Consider the following 9,774-nt stretch of genomic DNA (forward strand, 5'->3'; position numbering starts at 1 on the left):
ATATATTAAATAATCTTTAAAAATTTTAAATTTAGAACAAGATTTAAAGAAATTCCTGGATACGATTTAGCTCCCTTGCCCGGAGTCTTGAGTTGGCACTACTCTGCTTAATCCCACACTGTTTGTTTAATCCTAGGCTCGAGGCAAACCATTTCTGATTCACTTTAGTTTTTTTATTTTTTATTTTTTAAAAATATGTATTTATTTATTGGCTGTATCGATCGAGTCTTAGTTGCAGCTCGCGGCCTCTTCGTTGCAGTGTGTGGGCTTCTCTCTAGTTGTGGCGTGTGGGCTCCAGAGCACGTGGGCTCAGTAGCTGCGGCGTGGGCTTAGTTGCCCCACGACATGTGCAATCTTAGTTCCTTGACCAGGGATCAAACTGGCGTCCCCTGCCTTGCAAGACGGATTCTTAACCGCTGGACCACTAGGGACGTCCCCTGATTCCCTTTAAACTGCTCGTCTTGTCCTCGCTCCATCTCAGGGGCCCCTCCTGCTTTGACTCCAGAGCCCCTGGGACTGGCTTCCTCCAGCTGTTGGAGGTTTGCTCTGCCATCGCTCTGGCCCAGCACTTCGTCTGCTTGTCTCCTGATGCGAAGCAAAATGAAATACTTTGGAAAGCAGGGCCTCCTGGTGATCTCCCAAGCACTCTTCACATCGGCTTTGGACAGATATTTCAGAGTGTCCTGGGGTAAGTCCCCCTGACCTAATCCCCCGCCCACCCTTATGCTGCACACCATACAGGCCTGGCTTCACTTATTTCCTCTCTGGCTTTGCCACCTGTGGTGGGTAGAATGGTGGCCCCCAAAAGATATGCCCACATCCTAACCCCTGCATCCTATGAAGGTGACTGAAAGTTCTGGCACCAATTACGATGTAGAGCGGGGTCCCCACCCCTCCAAGCAGTGCCCCAACACCAGCGGGGCATCCTAAAATTCAACTCAATTCCAACACTATCTACCTGGAGACGGCAACAGATCCCACAGGTTAAGGCTCCGTTCCCTAAGACCGCCCCACTTCAGTGCCAATCTCAAGTCCAAGTTCTTACCTGTGCTTACAAATCAGAGGTTCCCATTACCCCCGCCTTGGGTTCAATTAATTTGCTAGAGTGGCTCACAGTACTCAGGAAACCTGCTTCCTCGCTAGATGACCAGTGTGTCACAGAGGACATTAACAGATACCAGTCGACAGCCAGATGGAGGGATACACAGAGCGAGGTCCTGAACAAAGGGCTTCAGTGCTCGTGGAGTTTGGGGCCCTGCATCGTGGAAGCCTTCTGGTTCCCCAACCTGGATGTTCTCTGAAGCCTGTCCTTCTGGATTTTTATGGAAGCTTTATTGCTTTGGCACGGTTGATTAAATCATGGCATTGGGCATTGATTCAACCCTCCAGCCCCTCTGCCTGGTCCAGAAGTCATGGATGTGGGGCTTGAAGTTCCAACCCTCTGACCACACAGTTGGACCTCCTGGTCACCAGCCTCAGCCCTAGGTTTCCAAGAGGTGCCTCGTTAACATAACAAATTATGCCCTAAGTGATGTTGATGAAGGGGTACGTACAATCAAGCGCACATCCTGGAAGAAGGTTACCGCTATTCTCGAGGAGCAGATACCTCAGTTAATGGTTTTAGTGCTTTTCTAAGTATGGGAAGATGCAAGAATCCAGGTTCATAAAAATTTTCTCCTGAAAATATCTAACTCTCTGAGGGCCACTTCTGTCAGTTTTCCCAGAGCACAAAGTGCCTCAACCTGCTCTTTGCCCTGAATTCCTTTCAGGGTGTATTGTGGCCACTACAGTGGATAATGACTTGATTCTTGTAGAACTGGAGGGCGGGCAACATTCTTTAGTTTATAATCCCTTCCCTTTCGATCTTAATTTCAACCAAAGTTTGGGAGACATTTCTCCACCAGTTTGTCCCACTGGTCTAGGAATGCTCATTCCCAGGTCAGGTGAGGATTTCATTGATAGGCCACTCAATGTGCTATTGGTAGACTGTTAACAGCAGCCAAAAGCCTCTGGACCATCTGTCTTACTAGTCTGTTATGGTCAAGGAAATGGTTCCCTCTTATTGCTTCTTCCCATAGCTAGAGTTACACTATGACAATCATTGATCTTATAGGACTATATATTTGGTCAATCATTGCAAGTCGCCTAATCATCGTTAGTTTTATCTGAGGCTCAGTCACACATCTGGTAATGCAAGAAAGAACAATCATGCATTTGGTAATGCAAAATAGGCAGAATACAAGTAATATAACTAGTGACATTAATTAGGTCATAAGGAAGTATTTAAGGTAAGAACTTCAACTAGGTGCAGCCCAGTATCTCCCCAGGTCATCTGACCAGTCTGTTCTGCACCAGTCGTTATCTTTAAGGGAAATGTTATATTGGCACCGTACGTAAAGCTCACCAAAGATATCTGCACGTACAAGGTGAGTGCTGGGTCATCACGACCCCATCATGACTGAGAAAGGAATGTTATCTCCTAAGGAGTTACATGGCTGGGGCCAGAAGGAGAAAAATGGATTTTTATGGTTGAGCAGGTATTTCTGCCGTTGGGGAGGTCTGGTTAATGTAGATGCACAATGCACACTAGAGGGGAGGGAGGAGGCCCAAACAGGCAGAGTAAAATTTTATGTTTAAATATTTCTGGTGTTGCCTTAAAATATGAATTTTTATTTCATCACCTAACACATCGCCTGTCACAGTTAACCTTCAAAAGAGTTAACTTTTGGGGTGAATAGTGGGATACGTACATTCTTATTCTTTTGGTATATCTTTAGCCAAACAGACCTTAGACATTTTTTATTAGAATTTGAGGAACACCCTCTTGGGAGCTGGCCTTTCAGCAGGACAGGTGCCCAGACTGCTTCTGGGTCTAGCTGGGATAAACGCCTGCAGGAATCTGCACGTCAAGAAATAAAAGTTTATGCAAAGACAAGAACAGACCTGTGGAAAGAGCACAGATTTATTATAATCTCTAACTGAATAAAGAAATAGAATGTAACGCATATGAGTTGTTTTTTAGTGGATAAATAGTGAACAGGGTATAACTAAGATCTATATTGATGAATTTTTTAAAAATCCACAGATAAGTTATTTCACCAAAAACTTTTTTTTAAGAAAAAAGCTTTCTGTTATAAATAGAATGGTGTAAAGTCAGGAAACAAGGGAAAGAATAATCAAGCAATTCTCTGGAGAAGTCTCCAAGAAGTATGACTGTAGGAGGGCCCTTCCTAGTGATTAACATTTAATACAGTCTCTGGAAAAACCTGAGTTCCTGTTGCTCTCTCTTCTGGGAATGACCTGCCAAGCCGAGAGGGAGAAACTCAGTCAGCCTCCTAAGGATGCTGGGGGGTGGGGAGCTGGCAGTGGAACTCCAGGTCCGCAAGCATCACTTCGTGGCTTGAGGGGAAATAATGCTGTCATGCTGATAAAATGATGACTCTGAGCTATCAGTTATGATTCAACAAAGATCGTCTGGAACAATGGCATGTGGAGTGATGGAATTCTAAAATTGGAAGAACCATGCTGACTGTTGGATCTGATCTCTGTTGAACAGAGAGGAAGCTGTGTCCTAGAGAGGTGAACTGACTGGCCCAAGGTCATCATGTACCAAAGAATTTGGCCTTGGCCAAAGACGGGTCTGGCTTTTGTGCCTGGCAAAAATTTAGATTTCTTCTAAACCCTAGGAATTTCCCGAGTGATAGGAGTGTCTTTATTATTCCTGGAGTTTCCCTCAGACCACACCTGGCAGCTTATGCTGATAAAAGAGGCTCACGATGGGCTGCAGAATGGAGCCCCAGTAAAAACCCTGGACACCGAAGTTTGGTTGTGCTTCCCAGGTTGACCGTGCCACGTGCGCATCGTCACACATGGATGCTGGGACAGTAAAGCATCCTGAGGCCAATGGAAGCTTTGAGTCTGGAACTTCGCTGGACTCCACCCCACACACCTCTTCCTTTGGCTGCTCTCAGTCTATATCCTTCCCCTGATAAACCATAACCATGGGTATAACAGCTAACAGCGAGCTCTTTCAGTGAATTATCGAAACTGGTGGTGATTTGGGGAACCCCTGAACTTGCAGTTGGTGTCAGAGGGGAGGGTGGTCTTGTGTAGACGATTCCCTCATACTCTGTAGTTGACCTTGACTCCTTGAGGTTGGGATCAGCTGTCTTGAGCAGACAGGGCCAACTCCAGGAGTTCATGTAGTGAGTTTTGACTGAGACAGGGCTGGCATGCAAAGCAGAAGGACCCTTTAGATGATGACAAGGCCAGTGGTGGGACGGAGTGGGCAGAGGTGGAGAGCCTTGTGTGAGCAATCGAGTGGAGTTAGAGGACAAGAAAACAGGAGCCCCTCCCAGAAAACAGTTTCCACATTTGCAATGCAGAGGGAAGCCAGGCCAGCTCCTCGTGTGTAAGGCTCTCCAGGGTGGTCGAAATTCCAGGGAAAGGCAACCTTGGGATTGAAGGGTCTCCACGGTCTGCAAAGGCAGAGGCTGGTGATCAAGAGGCGAGGGGCTGCCCGAGTGACCCTAAAACCAGGAAGGACACACGCAGTCCACGTCCAGTCTTGACCCCAGATCTGTGTTTGTCTCCTGTGGCTGCTGTTACAAATTATCCAAAACAGTGGCTTAATTAATACAACATTGTAAATCAACTATACTTCAGTTAAAAAATGGACAAATATAAATAGCTAAAAACATAATTGAGTCATAGGAGTAGAATCATTCGTTAATTAAAAAACAAAAACAGGGCTTCCCTGGTGGCGCACTGGTTAAGAATCCGCCTGCCAGTGCAGGGGACACGGGTTCGAGCCCTGGTCCGGGAAGATCCCACATGCCGTGGAGTGGCTAAGCCCGTGCGCCACAACTGCTGGGCCTGCGCTCTGGAGCCCATGAGCCACAACTACCGAAGCCCGTGCGCCTGGAGCCTGTGCTCTGCAACAAGAGAGGCCACCACAATGAGAAGACCATGTACCACAGCGAAGAGTAGCCCCCGCTCACCGGAACTGGAGAGAGTCCACGCACAGCAATGAAGACCCAATGCAGCCAAAAATAAATAAATAGAATAAATAAATTAAAACAAAAACAAAAACAAAAACAAAAAAAACACAGTGGCTTAAAACAGCACGAATATATTCTCTTACAGGTCTGGAGGTCACAGGTCTGAAATCAGTTTCATGGGATAGAGCCAAGGCGTTGACAAGGCTCCACTCGGACCCCTCTCTCATCTCAGTGCCAATGACATTCATCATTGTCACAATCTAGTGTTGAGAGCCTACAGGCAGCTCCAGCGCCTACAGGCAGCTCCCGAGCCGCGGCAGGACTCCCGTCTGTGGGGTCCTGGGAGAAGGCTCGCTAAAACTTCTTCCTCTCCTGGTCAATGGCCAGCCTCATGGGTGTGTACCCTGGGCAGTTACACAGGGTCTGGCGCTCAGAAGGAGTCCGTGCTGGATTGAATGCTCTGCTGTCACTGCCTTGAAATTCTTAATCATTTTTGAACAAGGGGCTTGCGTTTTCATTTTGTACCGAGCCCTGTAAATTATGCAGCTGGTTCTTGCCCAGCCCTAACCCCTTACCTCCAGCAAAGACACCTAGAAATGAACTTCATAGTTTTTTGGACACTTGACATAATTTTGGTTAATATTTCATTGCATTTTTCTGGCCTAAGCATTCATAAGTGTTATTACTGTCCCTGGGAATAAAGTTTCTGGCAACAAAGAATGTCCTTGTAAGGCGTTCTTTTCATTAAGAGAGGCAATCTTGTCAATGAAGATTCAAACACAGGCACCATTTGAATTAGGGAGTGATTATTCCCATTAAGAAGATGTTCTCATTTTTAGAAAATGATTCCCTATGGAATTCCTTTAAATAGCCCACTTTCCTAATGCATTTTTAATGTGTTTCAATATATTAAAAATTATTTACACGCAGTCCTCCCAGGTCTGTTCATTTAACCAGCGCGCTGACTCCCATTCGGTGTCGGCCCTGCAGTGTTCTGGAAAGACTGTGGCCGGCGGGGCGGGAAAGAAGGTGGTCCCTCCCAGAGGAGCTCCGCCTGGTTGGGAGTGGCCTGCCCTGCGGTGAGCAAGGGGACAGGGGCGCGTGTGAGCCCAGGGAAGAGTGCAGCTACGCAGGGAGCCCGGGACAGTTTCCCAAAGCAGGGGAGATGCAGATGGGACCCAATGGGTTGCCCTGGAGCTTGCCAAGCGGAAGCGGCAGAAATGCAAATTCCAGGGACAGAGGAGCTTGTCACAGGGGCTGAGGTTGGAAAGTGGGTGGGGACTCTGGGAAGACCCCAGGCATCGTGTGTGGGGAGGAGGGGGGTCAGCTTGGTTGGCTGCAGATCAAAGGCCCTCGTGCTAGTCTGAGGAGCCAGGCATAGGGCAGTGGAGAGAGAGGAGTGTCACCCCCAGAGCCGTGTTCTAGGAAGATAACTGCCCATGGGAAGGCAGATCAGAGCCTCAGGATCCTGGAACTGCGGGCAGCTGAGAGGCGTGGTAACGGTCATCAGAGAACAGTGGGGCCGGGGCAGGCGGAGGCCCTGGGGGCTGGCATGTAGGAGGCTTGCAAACCAGACCTGCGGACGGCTGACCCTCAGAGGGTCCTGAGGGTAGAACGCGTTGAGGGGAGAAAAGACTTTACCTGCTGCACGCTCCACCACATCTCAGGATCGGGGCAGGAGGGACAGGTGTCAAGGGAAAAGGGGTGCAACGGGTCTGGTCCAAGTCAGGTCTCAGGGGAGAAATTGTGTCCCCGGCGTCACAGAGAACCTGGTTTGCGGGCCCCAAGCCAGAAGGCGCTATTCGATGGGTCAGGACGGCGCTTGTTTTATTTCCCGCAGGTGCTACTCTCTCCTCCAGCCAGAGTTCCGCGTGACCAGAGCCTCTTGCAGACCAGATGCAGTGGGACCCCCGGACGCCATGGGACAAGCAGGGTCATCTCTTCACCTGGGTGGGGAGAACCACATCTGGCTATGGCCAGTCCATCGTCAGAGATGCAGAAGTGCTGGAGCTTCACTACCCTCCTTGGTCCTGGGGTACAGGCTGATAGGTGGCATCTCTCCCCTTTTCTTTTTCATTCAGAAAGAGCTACTGTGTATCCGTGCTGGGCCAGCTCAGGGTGTCCCTTGGCTGCTCCCAAGCTCCGTTTCCCTGTCATTGGCCAGGCAGTGAGGGAAATACAGGCTGGCCTGTGGGGCTGGGGAGGGGCAGCCCGTGGTTTAGGGGGAGCAGGCTGGTCTGAGAAAATGAGGCAGGGGTGGCTATGGCCAAGGGGAGGGGTGATGCAGCTTCCCTGGTGGTGGCCAGGCCCCTTCCTTTTACAGACGAGGAGCCTGGCTTGGGGAGAACAGCAGAGCATTTCTAAAGTCTCCCAGCAAGGAGGGTGCAGGGACCAGAGGGGAGCCCCCGGCCTTGGGGTTAGCCCCCTCTCTCCCCAGCCATTCCCTGCAGTGGGAGGTACTGTGGCCTTGTGCTGGCGGAAGTTGGAGGTGCTGCACGCTGCACCTCTTACCTGCAAGGACCTTGGCAGATGCTTTTATCTCTTGAGACTCTGTGTTCCCACCTGGACCGCAAGGCTCGGAGGCCCCTCCGGCTCCGAACCCTCACGGGATCACATGGGGATCAGACCAGACGAGGTGCCTGGGCGGTCCTCTGTGCAAGTTCCAGACCAAAGCCACCCAGGCCTCCCCCCAGGGGCCGGCTAGTGCCCAGGGCCACCCGGACAGAATGCGGGGACAGGCCACTTCCTCTGTTAGAGGCAGCCAAACAAGAGAGGACAGAAGGGGCCAGATGCAAACATTTGTTCCCAAGGGAAATGGGTGTTGCTGGCAAACTGGGGTGTTCTCTTCTGCTTTCAAAGCGCACCAGGTCAAGCAGACCCAGGATGAGCCGCCAGGCGAGTTATTGGTGTGACACGCATCTGTGGCCACTGAGGAAAACAGCATCTAAATATCACCCAAGATCAAGGCCATTCACTAGAGGGCCTGGAACAGGGGTCGGTGTGCACCTGCTGAGGAATGTTCTTCGTGCTGGGACAGGGTGTGGTGCCAATGATCTGGTTTCCTTTGCGGAAATTTGCAGAATGTGGACAGAACTGACTTTCCTTCCGTGGGCTGAACAGAAAGATCTCCTGACAAAGACGCTCCTGTTCCAGTGTCTGCGCCTTCCTAGGCAGGTGGGAGACTTGAGCCCCCAGGTGAGACCCCACCGGGGGTGGGTAAGATAAGTCCTTAGAGACGCTGTGAACACAAGTGCCCTGGGCTGGCCTGGCTCCGGCCCCCTGCTCTTCTTCACCGCTTAGCGGGCGTCAGGAAGTGAATTCAGTGTCTACTCCAGACCTTCGACTGCCATGGGGTTCAGCAGCCCCTCCCTCCCCCAAAGGGACACAGAGCTAACATTTTGATGAGTCCCTCTTATGCAGCAGGCCCCCTGCCCACTGATTTCATTTTGCAGAGTGGACACTGGGGCTGGAAGTTTAGGCAGCTTGCCCAGGACCCCCACTTCATCGGGGAAGGCTGGTGTGGTAGTCCAAGGGGAGGACGGGGTGTGGGCTCAGGGGAGGCCAGACCCCGGCCCAGGTCCACTGTCAGCTCACTTCGAGGACGTGCCAGCATCCCGGGGTCTCGGTGCCCTTGGAGGGTAGGACAGAAGGAACTCATTCCAGACTCCCCACCTCACAGAGTATTGAGAGTTTCTAGCGAAAATAAGGTCACGGCCGCCTCAGGACTTCTTGGTTCCCAAAGCAGTTTTCATTTCAACCCTCACTGTAGTCTGTGGGCGGGAGGGGGCAGGAATTATCCTCCCCTTCAGAGGTGCCCCCAAGCGCCCCCCAAGTCCAGAGACCAGTCCAGCTCACCTGATCCCAAGTGTGGGCCCACGTGTGGGTCCACATGACCCACCGGGCACGTCACTGCCCCAGGTCCTTGTCCTCCACACAGCTCAGCCTCTGAAGGCGGTGATGTCCCTGCAGCCCGGAGCTGTGGTCCTGACTCCACCTCTCGTAGCTCTGTGACCTTGGACAATGACCTCTTTGGGCCTCAGTTTCATCACCTATAAAGTGAGATTAAGAACTCTGAACTGGGGACTTCCCCGGTGGTCCAGTGGGTAAGACTCCGCACTCCCAATGCAGGGGGCCCGGGTTCAATCCCTGCTCAGGGAAATAGATCCCGCGTGTGTTCCGCAACTAAACGTGCCGCAGTGAAGATCCTGTGGCCCGCTACTAAGACCCGGCGCAGCCTAAATAAATATTTTTTAAAAAAACAATGAATATTCTCTTTCTGACTTACTTCAGTCTGTATGACAGTCTCTAGGTCCATCCACGTCTCTGCAAATGACCCAATTTCGTTCCTTTTTATGGCTGAGTAATATTCCATTGTATATATGTACCACATCTTTTTCATCCATTTGTCTGCCGATGGGCATAAGTCAGAAAGAGAAAAACAAATATCGTATATTAACGCATATATGTGGAGCCTAGAAAAATGGTACAGATGAACCGGTTTGCAAGGCAGAAATAGAGACATAGATGTAGAGAACAAAAGTATGGACACCAAGGGGGGAAAGTGGTGGCAGCGGGGGTCATGGTGTGATGAATTGGGAGATTGGGATTGACATGTATACACTGATGTGTATAAAATAGATAACTAATAAGAACCTGCTGTATAAAAAATAAAAGAAAAGAAAATTCAAAAAAAAGAAACAATGAATATTAAAAAAAAAAAAAGAACTCTGAGCTGGCAGGGTGGTTGTAGGGAAGGGTGATGAATACAGAGGTC

The 9,774-nt window shown here is 50.1% G+C and overlaps 1 long non-coding RNA gene across 1 annotated transcript; it reads right to left on the minus strand.

Moving 5' to 3' along the window:
* Positions 1–481: 481 nt before the first annotated feature.
* On the minus strand, positions 482–6,845 carry LOC309641184. Its single transcript, XR_014252550.1, has 2 exons — positions 5,108–6,845; positions 482–4,756 (listed from the first exon to the last, which is right to left on the minus strand). It is a non-coding gene; the product is annotated as an uncharacterized lncRNA (long non-coding RNA).
* Positions 6,846–9,774: the final 2,929 nt, after the last annotated feature.

This window comes from Balaenoptera physalus (assembly GCF_965194825.1).
Source record: "Balaenoptera physalus genome assembly, chromosome: 13".
Lineage (NCBI taxonomy): Eukaryota > Metazoa > Chordata > Mammalia > Artiodactyla > Balaenopteridae > Balaenoptera > Balaenoptera physalus.